This window comes from Castor canadensis, chromosome 11 (assembly GCF_047511655.1).
Source record: "Castor canadensis chromosome 11, mCasCan1.hap1v2, whole genome shotgun sequence".
In the NCBI taxonomy this organism is placed as follows: Eukaryota; Metazoa; Chordata; class Mammalia; order Rodentia; family Castoridae; genus Castor; species Castor canadensis.
The window spans coordinates 60,592,742-60,605,409 of record NC_133396.1 but is presented as its reverse complement, the minus strand read 5'-3'; positions in this window follow the sequence as shown (position 1 = coordinate 60,605,409).

Below are 12,668 nucleotides of genomic sequence, written 5' to 3'. Positions count from 1 at the left end.
TTATGCATACCCTTTGATGAGACAACTACAGAACAACATCTGAGGCACCAACTCCAGGACTGGAGATTGAGACGGACATGCAAATTATTAAGACTGAAACTGCATTGCATATAAACTTGGAAGTTTTTTGGGGTTTTTTTTTTATTTTCTATTTTCCATTTTATTTTAATTCATTTTTATATATAGATATTTCTTTCATTTACTTATTTTTTATTTTTTTATCTTTGATTTTCAATCCTCTCTCTGTCTCTCTAATGTCTCTTCAGCTTTCTGTCGATTAGTACACTAACACTCCCTGTTTATACCTTTGAAACTTTCTTGTCTGATACCTTGTTCTGCTTTCTCCCTCTTGTCTGTATATTTGTTTTCCCCTTTTCTTTAACTTCTTGCTTTCCATCTCAGCTCACCCTTCCATTCTAAATATTACCATTGTTATTATTACAAGCTAGAAAATACTCAATTGCACACAGTACAGGGACAGTAACGACACCAAAGACAATGACGGGAAGACAGAAAAAACAGGAAAACCAGTTTCCCCACAGCAAAAAATTAATACAGGAACCAGAGGGGAATGAAGAGAACAGAAACTCAGATCCAGACTCCAACAAAATGAAGATAAACTATGTCAAAGGACCCAATGAAGCCCACAAGAATAATTTAAAAGAAGACATACTACAAGTACTCAATGAGAATTTTATAGAGATGATACTGGATAGGGTCAACCAAAATGTACAGGAGACACTCAAGAAATTCCAAGATAACAAAAATAGAGAATTTGAAAAAGCAAAAGAAGAAATAAAGGAAACCATAGAAGCACTGTATAAACACCAAAGTGAAAGAGAGAACACAATGAATAAATGGATAAATGAACTCAGGACAAAAATAGACAACATTAAAGAGGAAAACTGCCAGGATATGGAAAACCTCAGAAAAAAGAACGAAACAGAACTGCAAAACAAAACAGAAGACCAATCCAGCAGAATAGAAAGACAGAATCTCAGAACTTGAAGATGAAATGGTAATTAAAGGAAAAACTGAAGAACTATTAATTAAACAACTCAAGACCTGTGAAAAGAAAATGCAAGAACTCACTGACTCCATCAAAAGACCAAACTTGAGAATCATGGGCATCGAAGAAGGAGAAGAGGTGCAAGCGAAGGGAATGCGTAATACAGTCAACAAAATAATAACGGAAAATTTCCCAAATCTACAGAAAGATATTCCCATACAGATGCAAGAGGCCTCCAGGACACCAAAGAGACCAGATCAAAATAGAACTACTCCATGACATATCATCATTAAAACAACAAGTTCAGAAACTAAGGAAAGAATATTGAAGGCTGTAAGAGAGAAAAAACAAGTAACATACAAAGGTAAACCCATCAAAATCACAGCAGACTTCTCAACAGAAACATTAAAAGCAAGAAGAGCGTGGGGTGAGATCTTCCGGGCACTGAATGAAAATAACTTCAACCCCAGGATACTCTACCCAGCAAAGCTATCATTCAAAATAGATGGAGCAATAAAAGTCTTCCATGATAAGCAGAAACTAAAACAATATGTGACCACAAAGCCACCATTACAAAAGATTCTGCAAGGGATTCCGCACACAGAAAGTGACATCCAACTTAACCATGAAAAGGCAGGCAGCACCAAACCACAGGAAAAGAAAAAGCAAGACAGTAGAAAGTAACATCAACTTAAGTACACACAATCAAACCTTCAAACAACTAAGACAACTAAATGACAGGAATCACCACATACCTATCAGTACTAACGCTTAATGTTAATGGACTTAATTCGCCCATCAAAAGACACAGTTTGACAAAATGGATTAAAAAAGAAGATTCAACAATTTGTTGCTTACAGGAGACTCATCTCACCGACAGAAATAAGCATAGGCTTAGGATGAAAGGCTGGAAGAAGATTTACCAAGCCAATGGCCCCCGAAAACAGGCAGGAGTAGCAATACTTATCTCTGACAAAGTAGACTTCAAACCTACATTGATCAATGAGATAAAGAAGGACATTCCATACTAATAAAAGGGGAAATAGACCAAAAGGAAATAATAATCATCAATTTGTATGCACCCAATGTCAACGCACCCAATTTCATCAATCATACCCTGAAAGACCTAAAAGCATATAAATGCCAACACAGTGGTTGTGGGAGACTTTAACACCCCATTATCATCAATAGATAGGTCATCCAAACAAAAAATCAATAAAGAAATCCAAGATCTAAAATATGCAATAGATCAAATGGACCTAGTAGATGTCTACAGAACATTTCATCCAACCTCTACACAATATCTTCTCAGCAGCCCATGGAACCTTCTCCAAAATAGATTATATTCTAGGGCACAAAGCAAGCCTCAGCAAGTATAAGAAAATAGAAATAATACCGTGCATACTATCTGATCACAAGGCAGTAAAAGTAGAACTCAACAACAAAAGTAATGACAAAAAACATGCAAACAGCTGGAAACTAAATAACTCATTACTTAATAAAGAATGGATCATTGATGAAATAAAAGAGGAAATTAAAAAGTTCCTGGAAGTCAATGAAAATGAAAACACAACCTACCGGAACCTATGGGACACAGCAAAGGCAGTCCTGAGAGGAAAGTTTATAGCCATGAGTGCATATATTAAAAAGACTGAAAGATCCCAAATCAATGACCTAATGATACATCTCAAACTCCTAGAAAAACAAGAACAAGCAAATCCCAAAACAAATAGAAGGAGAGAAATAATAAAAATAAGAGCTGAAATCAATGAAATAGAAACCAAAAAAACCATACAAAGAATTAATGAAACAAAAAGTTGGTTCTTTGAAAAAATAAACAAGATCGATAGACCCCTGGCAAACCTGACTAAAATGAGGAGAGAAAAAACCCAAATTAGTAGAATCAGGAATGCAAAAGGGGAGATAACAACAAACTCCATGGAAGGCCAGGAAATCATCAGAGACTACTTTGAGAACCTATATTCAAAGAAATTTGAAAATCTTAAAGAAATGGACAGATTTCTAGATACATATGATCATCCAAAACTGAACCAAGAGGAAATTAATCACCTGAATAGACCTATAACACAAAATGAAATTGAAGCAGCAATCAAGAGTCTCCCCAAAAAGAAAAGTCCAGGACCTGATGGATTCTCTGCTGAATACTATCAGACTTTTAAAGAAGAACTGATACCAACCCTCCTTAAACTGTTCCACGAAATAGAAAGGGAAGGAAAACTGCCAAACACATTTTATGAAGCCAGTATTACAGTTATCCCAACACCAGGCAAAAACACCTCCAAAAAGGAGAACTATAGGCCAATCTCCTTAATGAACATTGATGCAAAAATCCTCAACAAAATAATGGCAAATCGAATTCAAAAGCACATCAAAAAGATTATTCACCACGACCAAGTAGGCTTCATCCCAGGGATGCAGGGGTGGTTCAACATACGAAAATCAATAAATGTAATAAACAACATTAACAGAAACAAAGACAAAAACCACTTGATCATCTCAATAGATGCAGAAAAAGCCTTTGATAAGATCCAACACCATTTCATGATAAAAGCTCTAAGAAAACTAGGAATAGAAAGAGAGTACCTCAACATTATAAAAGCTATATATGACAAACCTACAGCCAGCATTATACTTAACGGAGAAAAACTGAAATCATTCCCTCTAAAATCAGAAACCAGACAAGGATGCCCACTATCTCCACTCCTATTCAACATAGTACTGGAATTCCTAGCCAGAGCAATTAGGCAAGAAGAAGGAATAAAAGGAACACAAATAGGTAAAGAAACTGTCAAAATATCCCTATTTGCAGACGACATGATCCTATACCTTAAAGACCCAAAAAACTACTCAGAAGCTTCTAGACATCATCAATAGCTATAGCAAGGTAGCAGGATATAAAATCAATATAGAAAAATCAGTAGCATTTCTATACACTAACAATGAGCAAACGGAAAAAGAATGTATGAAAACAATTCCATTTACAATAGCCTCAAAAAAAATCAAATACCTAGGTAAACCTAACAAAAGATGTGAAAGACCTCTACAAGGAAAACTATACACTTCTGAAGAAAGAGATTGAGGAAGATTATAGAAAGTGGAGAGATCTCCTATGCTCATGGATTGGTAAAATCAACATAGTAAAAATGTCGATACTCCCAAAAGTAATCTACATGTTTAATGCAATTCCCATCAAAATTCCAATGACATTCATTAAAGAGATTGAAAAATCTACTGTTAAATTTATATGGAAACACAAGAGGCCACGAATAGCCAAGGCAATACTCAGTCAAAAGAACAATGCAGGAGGTATCACAATACCTCACTTCAAACTATATTACAAAGAAATAACAATAAAAACAGCATGGTACTGGCACAAAAACAGACACGAAGACCAGTGGAACAGAATAGAGGACCCAGATATGAAGCCACACAACTATAACCAACTTATTTTTGACAAAGGAGCTAAAAATATACAATGGAGAAATAGCAGCCTCTTCAACAAAAACTGCTGGGAAAACTGGTTAGCAGTCTGCAAAAAACTGAAACTAGATCCATGTATATCACCCTATACCAAGATTAACTCAAAATGGATCAAGGATCTTAATATCAGACCCCAAACTCTTAAGTTGATACAGGAAAGAGTAGGAAATACTCTGGAGTTAGTAGGTATAGGTAAGAACTTTCTCAATGAAACCCCAGTAGCACAGCAACTAAGAGATAGCATAGATAAATGGGACCTCATAAAGCTAAAAAGCTTCTGTTCATCAAAAGAAATGGCCTCGGAAGGGGGTTGGGGCGGGGGGAGAAATGAACCAAGCCTTGTATGCACATATGAATAATAAAAGAAAAATGAAAAAAAAAAAAAGAAATGGTCTCTAAACTGAAGAGAACACCCACAGAGTGGGAGAAAATATTTGCCAACTATACATCAGACAAAGGACTGATAACCAGAATATATAGGGAACTTAAAAAACTAAATTCTCCCAAAACTAATGAACCAATAAAGAAATGGGCAAGTGAACTAAACAGAACTTTCTCAAAAGAAGAAATTCAAATGGCCAAAAAACACATGAAAAAATGCTCACCATCTCTAGAAATAAAGGAAATGCAAATTAAAACCACACTAAGATTCCACCTCACCCCTCTTAGAATAGCCATCATCAGCAACACCACCAACAACAGGTGTTGGCGAGGATGCGGGGAAAAAGGAACCCTCTTACACTGTTGGTGGGAATGTAGACTAGTACAACCACTCTGGAAACAAATTTGGAGGCTACTTAAAAAGCTAGACATCGATCTACCATTTGATCCAGTAATACCACTCTTGGGGATATACCCAAAAGACAGTGACACAGGTTACTCCAGAGGCACCTGCACATCCATGTTTATTGCGGCACTATTCACAATAGCCAAGTTATGGAAACAGCCAAGATGCCCCAGCACCAACGAATGGATTAAGAAAATGTGGTATCTATACACAATGGAATTCTATGCAGCCATGAAGAAGAACGAAATGTTATCATTCGCTGATAAATGGATGGAATTGGAGAACATCATTCTGAGTGAGGTTAGCCTGGCCCAAAAGACCAAAAATCGTATGTTCTCCCTCATATGTGGACATTAGATCAAGGGCAAACACAACAAGGGGATTGGACTTTGAGCACATGATAAAAGCGAGAGCACACAAGGAAGAGGTGAGGATAGGTAAGACACCTAAAAAACTAGCTAGCATTTGTTGCCCTCAATGCAGAGAAACTAAAGCAGATACCTTAAAAGCAACTGAGGCCAATAGGAAAAGGGGAACAGGTACTAGAGAAAAGGTTAGATCAAAAAGAATTAACCTAGAAGGTAACACCCACGCACAGGAAATCAATGTGAGTCAATGCCCTGTATAGCTATCCTTATCTCAACCAGCAAAAACCCTTGTTCCTTCCTATTATTGCTTATACTCTCTCTACAACAAAATTAGAAATAAGGGCAAAATAGTTTCTGCTGGGTATTGGGGGGGGAGGGAGGGGGTGGAGTGGGTGGTAAGGGAGGGGTTGGGGGCAGGGGGGAGAAATGAACCAAGCCTTGTATGCACATATGAATAATAAAAGAAAAAGGAAGAAAAAAAAAGAAAGAAAAACAAAAGAAAGGAAAAATACTTTCAAGAAATACTTTCAAGAGACAGAGCCAATATAGTGAGTGCATGGAGAAATCCCCATCACCAAATAAGGACCACATTCCCATCATAAGAATAACCACAGAGGGTGTACCCACATACTTTGCTGTTTGCACTGCACCTGCATGAACTGCTATAATGTCCCTCTCTCCTGAGACCTGCAAAGGCAGTGAGTCTCTCCAATTCTGATACAGTATACACTGTTCCCAAACTCACTAACCATAGCCAAAGAAACTACAGGGAAATTACACCATGGCACGCAGCTGAAATATATTCAGCATTGCAAAATTAACTGATATTTCAAGACCCACTGTCATCTGCTTACTAAGAAGGCCATCCCATAAAAGCAGAAGAGAGGGCTGATGGAGTGACTTGAGTGGTAGCATGCCTGCATAGCAAGTGTGACGTTCTGAGTTCAAACCCAAATACTGCCAAAGGGGCGGGGGGGAAGCAGCAGAGATACTCATCTAGCACATGTACAAATCTCAACAAAAAAACACAAGATGTGTGAAAAACAAGATAATGACATGTCTCCAGTAATGGAATCCATAGATATCAAAGTGGATGAAATGTTTGATAAAGAATTCAAAAGAATGACTTTTTAAAACTCCATGAAATCCAAGAGAATATAAATAAAAAGTAATTTGAAATAAGGACAATAATACAAATATTAATAAGAAACTCAGCAAAGGTTTTTGAAAATGAGCCCAACAGATATCTTGAAAATGAAAGGCTGAATAAGTCAGATAAACATTTAGTTGAAAACCTCAGTAACAAACTAGATCAAGCAGAAGAAAGATATTGGAACTTGAAGACAGGTTTCAAAAAATGCCTTAAAACAGAGACAAAGAAAGAAGGGACAGAAGGAAGAAACCATTCAAGATTGTTGAGACACCATGAAAAGATCAAACATCTGCATCATCAGTATACTCAAAAGGGAAAAAATAAAGAACAAGCACGTAGAAAACCTATTTAATGAAATAATAGCAGACAACTTCCTAAATGTTAGGGAAAATGTGGACATCCAGATACAAGGGGCCTTTAGAACCCCTAAGAGACATGACCAGAAAAGAAAATCATGACGATTTATAGTCAAACTGACAGATGTATAGGATGAGAAAAGAATTTTAAAATCTGTAAGAGAAAAGAACCAAGTCACATTTTAAAAGCAGATCCATTTAGGGTTGGTGGCATGGCTCAAGTAGAGTGCCTGCCTCAAGCACAAGTCCCTGAATTTAAACTCCAGTACCAGGAAAGGGAGACCTGTTAGAATAACAGCAGATTTCTCAGCAAAAGCCCTAAGTGTCAGCTGGGGGCATGGTTCAAGTAGTAGACTGCCTGCCTAACAACATGAGACCCTGAGTTCAAAACCCCAATGCTGCAAAAGAGAAAAATCAGAAGTTTGAAATTTTTGTGTTGGATCTGTGACTCAACTGGTAGAGCACCTGCCTAGCAAGTTCAAGTTCCTGAGTTCAAACCTAAGTACTGCCAAAAAAACCTAAAATAGTGTAAGGCCTTAGATTCAATCCCTAGTAACACACACACACACACACACACACACACACACACACATCTAAAAAATAGAACTACTATATGATCCAGCCATAGTATTCCTGGGTATGTACCCAAAAGAATCAAAGTCAGGAGCTGGGGCTGAAGCTCAGTGGTAGAGTACTTGCCTGGCATGTTCAAGGCCATGAGTTCCCTTAACACTGCAAGAAAAAAACGGAACAAAGTCAGCATACAATAGAGATACTTGCAGCACTATTCACAATATCCAAGTCATGGAATCAGTCTAGGTGTCCACCAACAGATAAATAGATAAAGAAAATGTGGTATATGTACTCTAAATAGAGTTTTATTCAACATAAAGATGAACAAAATTATGTCATTTGCAGGAAAATGGATGGAACTGGAGAACATCATGTTATGCTAAATAATCCAGACTTAGAAAGACAAATATCATGTTTTCTGTCCTATTCAGAATCAGTTTTTTTTTTAAAGACATGAAAGTAAAACAGGAACTATTTGGGAAGAGGAAGAGGGCTTGCAGGAGGGAGAAGGGAGGACAAGAGAGGGGACTGGGATGAATATGATCAAAGTGCATTTTATACATGTATGAAATATCATGCTGAAACCCATTATTTTTTATAATGAATATATGCTAATGTTTAAATTTTTAAATATGCTTAAGGGAATCCTACACCCAGAAATGGTAGAAAGAAAGCTATTATTATAAAGCATGGAAAATAAACCCCACTAGAAGAGTAGATGCACAAATGAAAAATAGGAAACAAACATTAGCAATATAGTAAACCACCAAACTATAAAGAATAAGAGAGGAAGAAACAAATAATATTCCAAAAAAAGTAAAAGATAATCAACAAAATGAAAGGAACAAATTCACACCCTTCAACAATAACTCTGAATATAGTCTTAATTCTCCAATTAAAAGACAGACTAGTTAAAGGAAATGAAAAACAAGACCTAACAATGAATTGACCTCACCAAAAAAGAAACACACAATCTGAAAGTGAAAGGAGTGAACATGATATTAAAATCAAATGGAATCCAAAAGCAAGCAGATGTAACTGTATTTATATCTGGCAAAATTGACTAAAACAAAACAGTAAGAAGAGATAAGTCAGTATACAATGATCAAGGGATCAATTCATCAAGAAGATTGAATAATTATAAATCTATATGCACCAAATGTCAGAGCACCCAATTTTATAAAATAATCACTATTAGACCTGAAGTGTGGGATTGGTTGCAATATGATAGCAGTGGCTGATTTCAATACCCTACTCTCACAAACAGATAGATAAAAAATTAACAAGGAAACATCAGGGTTAATTACACTATAGATCAAATGGATATAATAGACATTTACATAACAACACATCTAACATATATATATATGTATAATCTATACATATGTAATCTAACATATATATAACATATATACACATATATTAAGAACAGCATTTTATTTGTTTTACTCTGAAATTTTTTAAATGATTACATTATCATTTTACTGGGGGTAAATTGTGACATTTACAAAAGTGCTTACAATATATCTTAGTTAAATTCACCTCTCCACCATAGACTAGACCATATATTATGTCACAAAACAAGTCTTAAGAAATTCAAAAAATTGAAATAATATCCTTCATCTTTTCTGATAATAATAGAATGAAAGTAGAAGTCAAAAGCTAAAGAAATGGTAGAAATTATACAAATACATGGACCCAGAACAACACACTTTTGAACAAATAGTACGTCATTGAGGAAATCAGAGGGAAAATATTTTAATCCTTGAATTTAAATAAAAATGGAAGCACAGCATAAAACCCTGTGGGCTACAGCAAAAGCAGTACAAAGAGGGATATCTATAGCAATGAGGGCCTGCATTTAAAAAAAAAGTCTCAAAAAAAATCTAATGATTCAACTCAAGGTCTTACAAAAACAAGAATAAACCAAATCTAAAATTAGTAGAAGGAAAGAAATAGTAAAGATCAGAGCACAAATCAATAGTGACTGAAAGAATAATACAAATGACAAATAGGTAAAGAAACTGTCAAAATATCCCTATTTGCAGACGACATGATCCTATACCTTAAAGACCCAAAAAACTCTACTCAGAAGCTTCTAGACATCATCAATAGCTATAGCAAGGTAGCAGGATATAAAATCAACATAGAAAAATCATTAGCATTTCTATACACTAACAATGAGCAAACGGAAAAAGAATGTATGAAAACAATTCCATTTACAATAGCCTCAAAAAAAATCAAATACCTAGGTAAACCTAACAAAAGATGTGAAAGACCTCTACAAGGAAAACTATACACTTCTGAAGAAAGAGATTGAGGAAGATTATAGAAAGTGGAGAGATCTTCTATGCTCATGGATTGGTAGAATCAACATAGTAAAAATGTCGATACTCCCAAAAGTAATCTACATGTTTAATGCAATTCCCATCAAAATTCCAATGACATTCATTAAAGAGATTGAAAAATCTACTGTTAAATTTATATGGAAACACAAGAGGCCACGAATAGCCAAGGCAATACTCAGTCAAAAGAACAATGCAGGAGGTATCACAATACCTCACTTCAAACTATATTACAAAGCAATAACAATAAAAACAGCATGGTACTGGCACAAAAACAGACATGAAGACCAGTGGAACAGAATAGAGGATCCAGATATGAAGCCACAAACTATAAGCAACTTATTTTTGACAAAGGAGCTAAAAATATACGATGGAGAAATAGCAGCCTCTTCAACAAAAACTGCTGGGAAAACTGGTTAGCAGTCTGCAAAAAACTGAAACTAGATTCATGTATATCACCCTATACCAAGATTAACTCAAAATGGATCAAGGATCTTAATATCAGACCACAAACTCTTAAGTTGATACAAGAAAGAGTAGGAAATACTCTGGAGTTAGTAGGTATAGGTAAGAACTTTCTCAACGAAACCCCAGCAGCACAGCAACTAAGAGATAGCATAGATAAATGGGACCTCATAAAACTAAAAAGCTTCTGTTCATCAAAAGAAATGGTCTCTAAACTGAAGAGAACACCCACAGAGTGGGAGAAAATATTTGCCAACTATACATCAGACAAAGGACTGATAACCAGAATATATAGGGAACTTAAAAAACTAAATTCTCCCAAAACTAATGAACCAATAAAGAAATGGGCAAGTGAACTAAACAGAACTTTCTCAAAAGAAGAAATTCAAATGGCCAGAAAACACATGAAAAAATGCTCACCATCTCTAGCAATAAAGGAAATGCAAAATAAAACCACGCTAAGATTCCACCTCACCCCTGGTAGAATAGCCATCATCAGCAACACCACCAACAACAGGTGTTGGCGAGGATGCGGGGAAAAAGGAACCCTCTTACACTGTTGGTGGGAATGTAGACTAGTACAACCACTCTGGAAAAAAATTTGGAGGCTACTTAAAAAGATGGACATCGATCTACCATTTGATCCAGTAATACCACTCTTGGGGATATACCCAAAAGACTATTACTCCAGAGGCACCTGCACATCCATGTTTATTGCGGCACTATTCACAATAGCCAAGTTATGGAAACAGCCAAGATGCCCCAGCACCAACGAATGGATTAAGAAAATGTGGTATCTATACACAATGGAATTCTATGCAGCCATGAAGAAGAACGAAATGTTATCATTCGCTGGTAAATGGATGGAATTGGAGAACATCATTCTGAGTGAGGTTAGCCTGGCTCAAAAAACCAAAAATCGTATGTTCTCCCTCATATGTGGACATTAGATCAAGGGCAAACACAACAAGGGGATTGGACTATGAGCACATGATAAAAGCGAAAGCACACAAGGGAGGGGTGAGGATAGGTAAGACACCTAAAAAACTAGCTAGCATTTGTTGCCCTTAACGCAGAGAAACTAAAGCAGATACCTTAAAAGCAACTGAGGCCAATAGGAAAAGGGGAACAGGTACTAGAGAAAAGGTGAGATCAAAAAGAATTAACCTAGAAGGTAACACCCACACACAGGAAATCAATGTGAGTCAACTCCCTGTATAGCTATCCTTATCTCAACCAGCAAAAACCCTTGTTCCTTCCTATTATTGCTTATACTCTCTCTACAACAAAATTAGAAATAAGGGCAAAATAGTTTCTGCTGGGTATTGAGTGGGGGGGGAGAGGGAGGGGCGGAGTGGGTGGTAAGGGAGGTGGTGGGGGCAGGGGGGAGAAATGAACCAAGCCTTGTATGCACATGTGAATAATAAAAGAAAAATGAAAAAAAAAAGAATAATACAAATGATCAATGAAACAAAGATTGATTGTTTAAAAAGCTGTAAAAAAGAGTTGACAACCCTTTATCTACACTAAGTGAAAAGACTAGAAAGAGAAAAGACACAAAATTAGACATGAAAAAAGTAGACATTACATCTGATACCATGGAAATGAAAAGAATTATTAGATATTACTTTGAAAAACTAGATGCTAACAAACTGGAAAATCTGGAAGAAATGGACAAATTTCTGGATACATATGAACTATGAAAATTGAATTAAGAGGATATTAAAAATCTAAATAGACCAATAACAAGTAATGAATCAGTAATAAAAGTACAACAACAAAAAGCCCAGCACCAGATAACTTCACTGCTGAATTTTACCAAAATTTTAAAGAACTAACAAAATGCTCCTTAAAATATTCAATAGAAGCTGGGTACTGGTGGTTTTTATATAAGATCCTTGCTACTTGGGAGGCTAAGACTGGGAGGATCACTGTATGAAGCCAGCTTAGACAAACAGCTCCCAAGACTCCATCTCCAAAAAATCCTATCAAAATGGACAAGAAGCATGGCTCAAGTGGTTGGGCACTTGCTTTGCAAGCACAAAGCCCTGAGTTCAAACCCCATTCCCACCCAAAAATTTTTATAAATAAACACACACACACATATTCAA